Genomic DNA, 9562 nt, shown 5'->3' with positions numbered 1-9562 from the left:
GTATTAAATGTTAATCGTGTATTTTTCGGAAAATATACACGGCGCTTGATAATTATTGTACAATATCTTAACAGCGTGTTCTAGAGTTTAATTAATAATCCCAATACAAATTCAATAATATCAAGATTATAATAGTTATTAAACTATTATTAATAGTTATTGAATTAATTATTAATAGTTTAGAATTATTAATAATTAATTTACTAATGATATCGCATAGATTTTATACGCATATTTAAGAACCAAAATATGCGAAATTATTGGCGGACTTTAATTGCTTATAATTTAAAAATTATTGTGATCTCAACATTTTTAATCAGAATTTTCGATTCTGATTAAGCTTTAGAGTACGCTGTTAGAATATTATCCGATAGTTTTCAGGCGTCTTGTATAAACTGTCTACTATAAATAGTCAAACATCTTATATTTACTTTTATTAAAAAAAAAAAGGAACGGAACTCATGTCTTTCGTTAACATTAACATTTCGATTTTTTACTACACTAGCCTGTATGCAATTTCGATCTACATGCAATTTCAATGTTTTGTGTATATATTCTCTTGCTTTATACGAATATAAAAATCACGATTTAACGTTGAAATGACATAAAATGTCATTTCTCCCTCTGAATGAACAAATTGGTGTATAAGCATTTTAGATATATAATTAGAAAATACAAATGAGCCCATCTAAAAGTCTCAAACAATGATGATTTTGCAACTAATTATATATAAAATATAAAAGACGCTATAATTAATTTACACATATAACGACAGAACATCCCATTTGGATCATTTTTAATGTCTGAGGGTAAAGACTTATAGCATCTTTTAATTACCTTTCATGTAGTTTATTGCAAGTACACTAATGTTTTAGGCTTTTATTGGCTCACGTGTGCTTTCTAATTTCACAATGGAATGAAAGAATCATTATAGTGAGAAGGGTATTATATGCTTATTATAAACCAGACCTTAACATCAATTTTCATTAAATTGGAAGTGATAGAAAGAAGCTAGATATAGCGGAAAATATTTGTAAACATACCCCTTAGGGATTCGAACAGAATCAAATTATTAAAAAGAAAATATTTATGATATGTTAGTATAATAAGAGTCACATAAACCGTTTCATGAAAACGGCATTCAGTGTAATAAAGCATCTTTATTAGCATCTGGGAAAAATTGAATTTCGACATCCTATATGTTTTTCGTTCGTCATTGACATTCTGCATATACATAACAATAAATATACGAATTTTGCTTTAACATAAAAAGAAGCTCAAGTTCGCAAATGTTCGCTCGATCACGTTAACAATCAGATGTTTACAGTTAATTCTATAAGTGATTGACTGTAGATCTTACAGCTAACACTTTATTTCGTTTATTACACTGGGTTTATATTTTTTATTCTGTAAATAAACGTACGAGAAAATTAAATACTATTTCATTGTAGAAAACAAAACTAATTATGGCAAGTGGTTTATTGCATTATACCATTTCATACTAATAAATATTGGAAATTTATATCACAACACTGATAATATTTTTCATTAAGTGCCTTGTGTCTTTGAGACCAAATTTTAGTTAATAATTTTCTCTATGGAAGAAAAAGTTTAATAATTATACTACGAGGTTCTTTAAGTTTGTGTATATGGTGTTGATGTTTAAGAGTCACCCATAAACTTACGCTGTAAAAGAAATAGAGAGTTATAAATGTATATTATTTTAGTCAACACGAAGAGGGAAAAATGAAGAGAAGTCAAAGGAAGCTTTAAAAACATCTTATTCTCCCAAGCGCTTTTTCGGTTTTATATTTCTTAAAAAGTAATTTTTCTAATATCTACATTTCTTCTTTTTTGTCATAAAATAGCAAGGCGAATACATTTTAAACAAAAGAAAAAATAACTTTCCTAATACATTTTATAACAATGTAAAGTAACTAAAAGAAAAAATAAACATTTTTTCATATATTATAATTTTGAGAGTAATAATGCTTTATATATGTAGAATTGCTTGAATCATGATAGAAAAACAACTCTAATTAAAATACTTAATATCAACATCCTCTTTCAAAATCTCAGGAAAAAAGGAAAAAATTAAAATGAAAGAAGAGAATAATACCCAAAAGTAATAATTCAATCTATTTTTCATTCATTTTCATTAATTGGCCTATTTTTATGCATGGAAAAATACTTAGATTAAAAGTATATTGATTATATATTTTTGATCCCAGAGATTATTAAGTGAGCAAAAAAGCCCTGGATTAAATATATAAGTATTAAGAGAAAAAGTTAGAAGAGAGAATAGGGAGACATATGTATGTGTGTGTGGGAGGGGGAGAGAAGCGTAAGCGGAGGCACTGATACATGAAATTATAATTCTGAAAGGATCACAATAAATATAATACATACATACATATATACAAAAGTTCTGGGTTTTTTTACAAAATTCAATCTTTATTTAACCCTTTAACTGCTGATATATTAAATGACCAGTATGACCCTCTTTGCTCAGTTATTTTTACAATTATAAAATATTTTATAATGATACAAGATCATGTATTACACTCGAGTTATCTCGACCGTGGCAGTTAAAGGATTAAATGGGTATTACACATTGAAAGTCCAAATCGAGTAAACTCGGTCGTAGCGAGGCCGCTATTTTTTTCCGCAAAATTTGGGGCCAGAGCATAGACTCTGCATAACGCATAATACATAAAGCATAAGAGAATCAACCAATCAGAGTTCTTCATTTCTGTCCTGAGGAGGGAAATGAAGAACTCTGATTGGTTGATTCTTTTATATGTTGTGTATTATGCGTTATGAAGAAGTCTGTACTCTGGCCCTATGCCCGGAGGTCTAAAAAAAGCGAGAGGGGAGGAGAGAGGGAAGAGCAAGAAAAATAAAAGTACGTATTAAATATTAAATCTTTGAATACATGTTGCCGTGACAAAGTCTCCTGTATAATAAACGATTTGACACGTCTGGAGACGCATGATGTATCGTTGCTCGCGTCCCGTTCCTTTCGTCCTGCTTTTCAATTCAGTATCCCGTCCGTTCCGGACATTCGCTCGTGGCACTGACAGTGGCCGTCGGTGAGCATTCGATCCGCTCGGAGCAGCACGTGTTAATTAACGCGACGAGACTCCGATTTTAAACATCCCGCGAGTCGACGAAATATCTGAACTTCTAAAAAAAGCATCAAAGAAAATCATGTTGATGTTGTCATGGGTGAAATCTCACTCTGGCATATATTTTTTTATTTTCGAAATAAAAAAGTCAAACAAATGCAATTAAATGTTATTTATCATCATTGAATATTACATGAAAACTAGAAGAGTTATTGTCCGCAGCGGATAATCTAACATTTAATAAGAACGAGACAAAATTCGCATGGGATGAAATTCCACTCTTTAACGCTACCATGACCTCTAATTATTCTCCGAAAACGGCGTCACAACTTTGACACTCTGTATAACACATCTTCTAATCGTACACATTCCTCTTTAATTAACATAAAGCTAACAAATGTCCGATGCTTCGACAGAGTAATTTTCTTTATTTTCGGTAATCAATAAATGATCAATATTGCGTACAGTTGAAAGGCCTCTTCGTATTCCCCTCGTTGTTCCGGAACCTTCGAGAAAAGAAGAGCCACCCAAGGACAAATCTCTCTTGCTTCAACCGCCGCCGAGGCCCGCAATGTTTACATCGCGCCGATTGTGTTGATCGGCTCGCGAGCGACAACACTTTTTGCCCTTCGTATTAATACTTGCGCACCTCGCGTACTCGACCTCATTCCATCAGCAGCAGCCGTGTGCGACGCGCTCGTCACTTCCGTCTCGTGTAATTGAAAGAAAAGTATCTCGTCGGTCCTCGAGATACTCAATCGGCATCGCGTCGGCATCGCGTTGATTAACCGTACGGTCGAATCGCGAGTATCGGCATTAGAAGCGTGAGCGAGTGAAGGGAAGCAGGACGTCGGTAGCGATACGTCACATTTCCAGGTATGTGAAATCATTTACTCCTATTATGCGGGAGGTTATCTCCGATAACGAGAGCGGACGTTTGACAAATTTTCCGGGAATAAGAAGTCGGAATTTCGCGCTCGACATTCACGTTCCATCATCATCCGACTAGTAATAATGACTTTATGAATCTGCAATTACTCTCGTCAATCTCTGTCTGTCTATCTATTTATTACGTTGTTGTATACAAGAGATATGGATCCAGATAGAGACGGATAACGGCCCTTGAACGCGGATCTCTAATTCATTATGTTCTCAATCAAACATTCTGAATAATTCCCAACTGTGTGAGTACCGGTCTTGTGTAGAATATTCAATGTCATACCGCTTCTTAGACTGCGACCTTCTTTGTTTTCGGTCAGCGCTTCTTTCAAGCCTATATACTCTCGTTACGGGATCTAAATTTAAATGTCCATTCGTAAAAGAGTATTTTCGAGAGCACACAACTGTTGTCTCCGCTTCTTGTTGTCATTTTTTTTCGTCAGCTCTTTCAAAAGTTCCAAGTCCTATCTAGACTAGATTCAATGTCAATGAAGAAAAAACTGTAGCGAATATTCTCCACTCATTCCGACCAAACATTCTTTGTCTACCGCAGCTTACCAACCAAGAACTCTAAATTTTTGTTCTAGACGTTGGGGGAAGCAAGTTCGACGGACGCCGTGGATGCCCTACCGGAAGATTCGGTTCGGGCAGAGCAGGGTCGGCCGGAAGGTAAAGTTTACAAGTTTCCTACACATCTGTGTTCAACTCTTTACAATCTTTGCCTTTGCAACTTGTTCCTCATCAGCTCTCTTGAAAGCTTCCAGTCTCATTTAAATTTCCAATTTTGGAACAAAGAAATAAATATAAAAATCCCATATCAAAATATTTCCGTATTTTCGATTCGTCCCGATCAAAGATATTCTCTCTCTACCTCAGATTATCAACCGGGAAAATTATTTTTCTGTTTCAGTTGCTGCAGAAAGCAACAGCAATCCGGCGGACGCGGATGCCGCACCGGAGGATCCGATTCGGGCCAAGCAGAGTCGGCTTGAAGGTAAGTTTACAAGTTTACTATAGTCCTGTGTTTGACCCTTGACGATCTAGAGCTGGGATATAATTTGCGGCTCGACTTGAATTATGATCGCAGAGGGTAAACTACTTTTTTACTCGCCCGCACTCGTTGGTCAAATCTGATGAGCGAATGCGAATTTTTTGTTACAGAGTTGAAGCGGAACGTGGCCGGCTCTGACTGCAAGTCGTTTCGGTGAGTAAATGCAAAATGTAAAGAGAAACGAAATTCCGCATGACGGATCTGGGACTAGATAAAATATCGTTCGAGTCAATGCGAATTGCAAATAGATTCTTGCATGTTGGGATTTTGCATGTTTGTGTTTGTGACGTTGAATAAAATACATTGCTCGAAACAATCAGGAGATTACTTAATCGATAGCCTGCATTACATACGAGATTTAAAATACCGAATTATTCTCTTTTGATGTTCAGTCATCTGAATAAGAGATATTCATATCTACAAACGCGATACGGTCATCAGCTGCTTTATTTTCATTTTTCAAGCGGGCCGCAGAATTATTTAATGACAATTATTTGACAATATTTAATTGTCCATGTAAAATATATTCATACGCATAAATGCCGATACCGTTGAGAACTATTCTTTTATTTCCAAAATAGGCTGCAGAATTATTTGGCAATATTGTCCATTCATAACGATCCCTATTGTCTCGAGTAGCGTAGAATAATGCGCGTAGAAATTGCGCCAGCGCACACCAAGCTTGAGGTATCCTCGCTCGCGCGTGCCTTTGAATATCGCGGTTATCAATATACGTGTTTTTACCCGCGCTACTAACAATAAAAGCTTAAATTCTCATTTCGCGAAAGTATCGCGAACGTAAGCTTCGTCGTGACGGAACCATCACGCGTGAAAATTTTGCCCCGCTCTCTCCCTTTGCGCTCCCTCGGAATGACCAGTTTCTGATTGTCTAATCTTTCCTCGCATGCATTCGCGAATATTCTCGTAGATATCGATACTCTCGCATTTTCGCCGACTTTTCAGACGCGATCGCGAAAAGCGCCGTAAAAATCCATTGGACGAGTCGATAAATTTTCACACGGTTCTTACACCTCGCCGATCGAGTTTATAGAGTCCGTTTCGCAGCGCGTAAAAAGTTTCCACCGGTGTCGATGTAAAACGTTCGTTAATTGAAGTAAATATCACCGCTCTAATACAAGTATCGACCGCATCACGGAAGTGTGGTGAAAGTGTAGCAATCAACGTGGGATGCGCTGCAAGATGGATGCTGCGCGACATGGAGAGCGGCAGCGGACATAGACGGACATTGGTGGACCTAGTTGGATGCAACGGGACATCATCAATATCATCATCGGTGAGCGTTTGACTCAATGCTCGCAGAGAGCTCTTTTATTATTACATTGTGCATGCCGCAAATTTGCATTGACTTTTGTAATGAAAAATATATTCCATGAATTATTGCCATATATTATGGCCATATATTATTGCCATATATTGTTGCCGTATATTGTTGCCACATATTGCCATGTATTATCGCCATATATTATGGCCACTTGAAATCGCGCGAACAATCGAGAAAACTGAACTTGCCGATAATCGCAAAGGCGCGCGGCAAACGTCACGGACGGATGACAGCAACCCGTCTCAGGTCTGCCCGATAACAATGCTGTTGCTGCAATTTGCATATGAGCGTGTGATTGGCTGATGCCTTTTTGGGGGCGAATTTTGTCGTTTCAAATCTCGCAAGAATCGTGTGAAGAAAGCTTGAGCTAATTACACGCTTACGCGTGTAAAAACAACATTCGAATTTGCAGCGACGACATAGCGGGAATATTTAGCGAACACTACCTTGAAATTTCCGATTAGATTATATTTCTCAGCTGTCGTTCTCTCGCCTAGCCCCGTCTCTTTCGCCCGGGTGCATCACTAGCTTACTTGTGTTTTATTTCACCGGCGGCTTGTCCTTCTTTTTCTTTTTCTTCTTACATGATGGCAACTGTCGTTAGATCATGTGGGCCGCTCTTGGCTCAAGCAGCTTCGTTGCTTTTTCGATGCCATCTCAGCATGTGCTCATTCATTACATTTCTGTAATTAATAGCTCGGTTGTTGCGTACATCGCAAAATAGTATAGGAATTTCATATTTATCTTAATCCGTTCTACGTCTTCGTGAATTCCTAGGAGCGAGGAATTTGTGAAACACTCTGTACATATGTTTCCGATTGCAATTTTAATATTGTTTCAACTTCGAATTATTAACTTAAGAAATGCCAACGTATGTATATATTTTATTAAATAAAAATTATTCTAAATTTTCTCACGTCTCGCAATCCTAAAAGACATATATATTCGGCTTATTTTCTGTATTAATAGTCTTTGATATCTTCCGATACGTACATACATATTTTGAAACATTTGCTTTGGATATTATATCAAAGAAATTTTGCGTGTCACGTAATATCCTTCGGCCTACACGGACATTATTATTTTGATCATTTTGATTTCTTTGATATTCATTAAGAATTATCCAGGATGCAACTGCCATATTGAACGACTTAGTTGTCGTGTGAAATGTTTCGATTTTCACAAATTCATATAAAATTTTTCATTTTTCACTGATTCACAAAAGTCTTTCATTTTTCACTAGTTCACGCTAGGGAAAAGATTCATGATCGCTGCCTTGAGCAGCTGCAATGCTTCTCCAATCATCTATGTCGGCGCGCTTCTATTCCTCAGATTTCTGTCATTAATAACTTGATAATTATTGCGAATCTCACAAAACGGTATGGGACTTTTATGTTTCTCTCAACCCAATCTACCTTAATTACCGGACACCTCGTATGATCTTCATGATATTAATCATACACAACGTCAATTCTTTTTTCTTGCACATGTTAACATGTTAATTCATGTTATAAACGCGTAACAATGTGCGAGACCGTGCTTGTTAAGTACGCTATTATGGTTGTAGCACGGACATAAACCGGCTGAAAATGGATGTAGCACGGACTGCCACTACATGCAGGTTTTACCGTCGAAACCTGAAAGTGGATGTAGCATCGTAGTTTCTCTCTCAAAATGGATGCAGATGGCGCCCTTTCCCAGTGCGGAAAGTCGGTGTCGCCGTGGGTGTTTACGATGAATCGAGTTCGAGTTAGTTCCACAAGGACTGAAAAGTATGATAGGCACGACCATCTACTATCTTCATGATTTATGACAACTCAATGCTGTCCGATAAATCGAGTAGAGTAGAGTAAACTAAAGCCAGCGGCACACGGTGCTGGTTTTCGTGCTGGATTGCTGCTGTATAAAAATACTGCGTTCTGATTGGTGCATTTCCATCCATCTTCGGAAATGTACCAATCAGGACGCAGTATTTTTATTTAGCAAGCAACCCAGCACTAAAACAAGCACCGTGTGCTGTTGGCTTTAGCAGTGTTCGTGCGAGCAATCAAAAATATTTTATATGTCATCAACAATACATATATGTATTATATTTTAAAAAGAGAACTTTTGTTCTGTAAAAATAGATAATGTGAAAAGAATATTCATAAATAGGTTAGAATAATTGAATTTCCTACTTTGAATATTCTACAAATATATATTTTCATAATTACTTCAAATAAATATTTATAATTTTCCTAAAATTTAATATCTTATTGTCTTTTAATGTAATTATTTAACATTTTACAAAACTTTATTATCTAATAAAATATTGTTGATTGTCTCACACGAACACTGCTAAGTTAGCCTACTCTACTCTACTCTACTCGATTTATCGGACACCATGAGTTGTCATAAATCATGAAGATAATAGATGGTCGTGCCTATCATATCTTTCAGTCCTAGTGGAACTAACTTGAACTCAATTTATCGTAAACACCCCATGTTGACCGCTCTCACGTTCCTCTCTGGTACAGAGAGAAGAAGGAGAGGGGCCATGGGCCGTTTTTAGGCGGCTTGGTCTATTTGTGTGACACGGATAGACCGAGCCGGTTATGTGTGCGTACATGGTGGGGGAAATCAGTAAAGAATCGTGGACACTGACGTCGTTAATTCATGTGCACGGTTGTACAAAGAGCGCTTCGCACTTGGCTCAGCTAAAAGCGGCCCCTGACACCTCTCCTTCTCTCTGGTACGAGTATGATAAACAATTATACGCGTAAAGCAGTAATCATACTAGCGATTGCCAATTGGATTGCAATTGCGATTGACAATTGGCGATTACTTTTCAATCAATCAGGACAAAACAGGCACCGATTGAAATTGGTGATTGCCGTTTAGATAATGCTCTATTTTTTCGCCAATCGCAATCGTAATCCAATCGGCAATCGCTAGTGTGATTACGGCTTAACGTAAATTGCATGCACAGAAGGCCCGATGAAACTAAAGGTGTTTGCAACCCATTCTGGCTATCGATCACGTAACTTTTCCCCTAGAGTGAAAAGTGAAAAGTGAAAGATTTCTCGTGAAGTCGCCCAAACAACACAAAATACTCCAAAATAT

This window comes from Harpegnathos saltator, unplaced genomic scaffold, assembly GCF_003227715.2.
Source record: "Harpegnathos saltator strain DR-91 unplaced genomic scaffold, Hsal_v8.6 scaffold182, whole genome shotgun sequence".
NCBI lineage: Eukaryota > Metazoa > Arthropoda > Insecta > Hymenoptera > Formicidae > Harpegnathos > Harpegnathos saltator.
Note: the sequence above shows the minus strand (reverse complement) of the source record.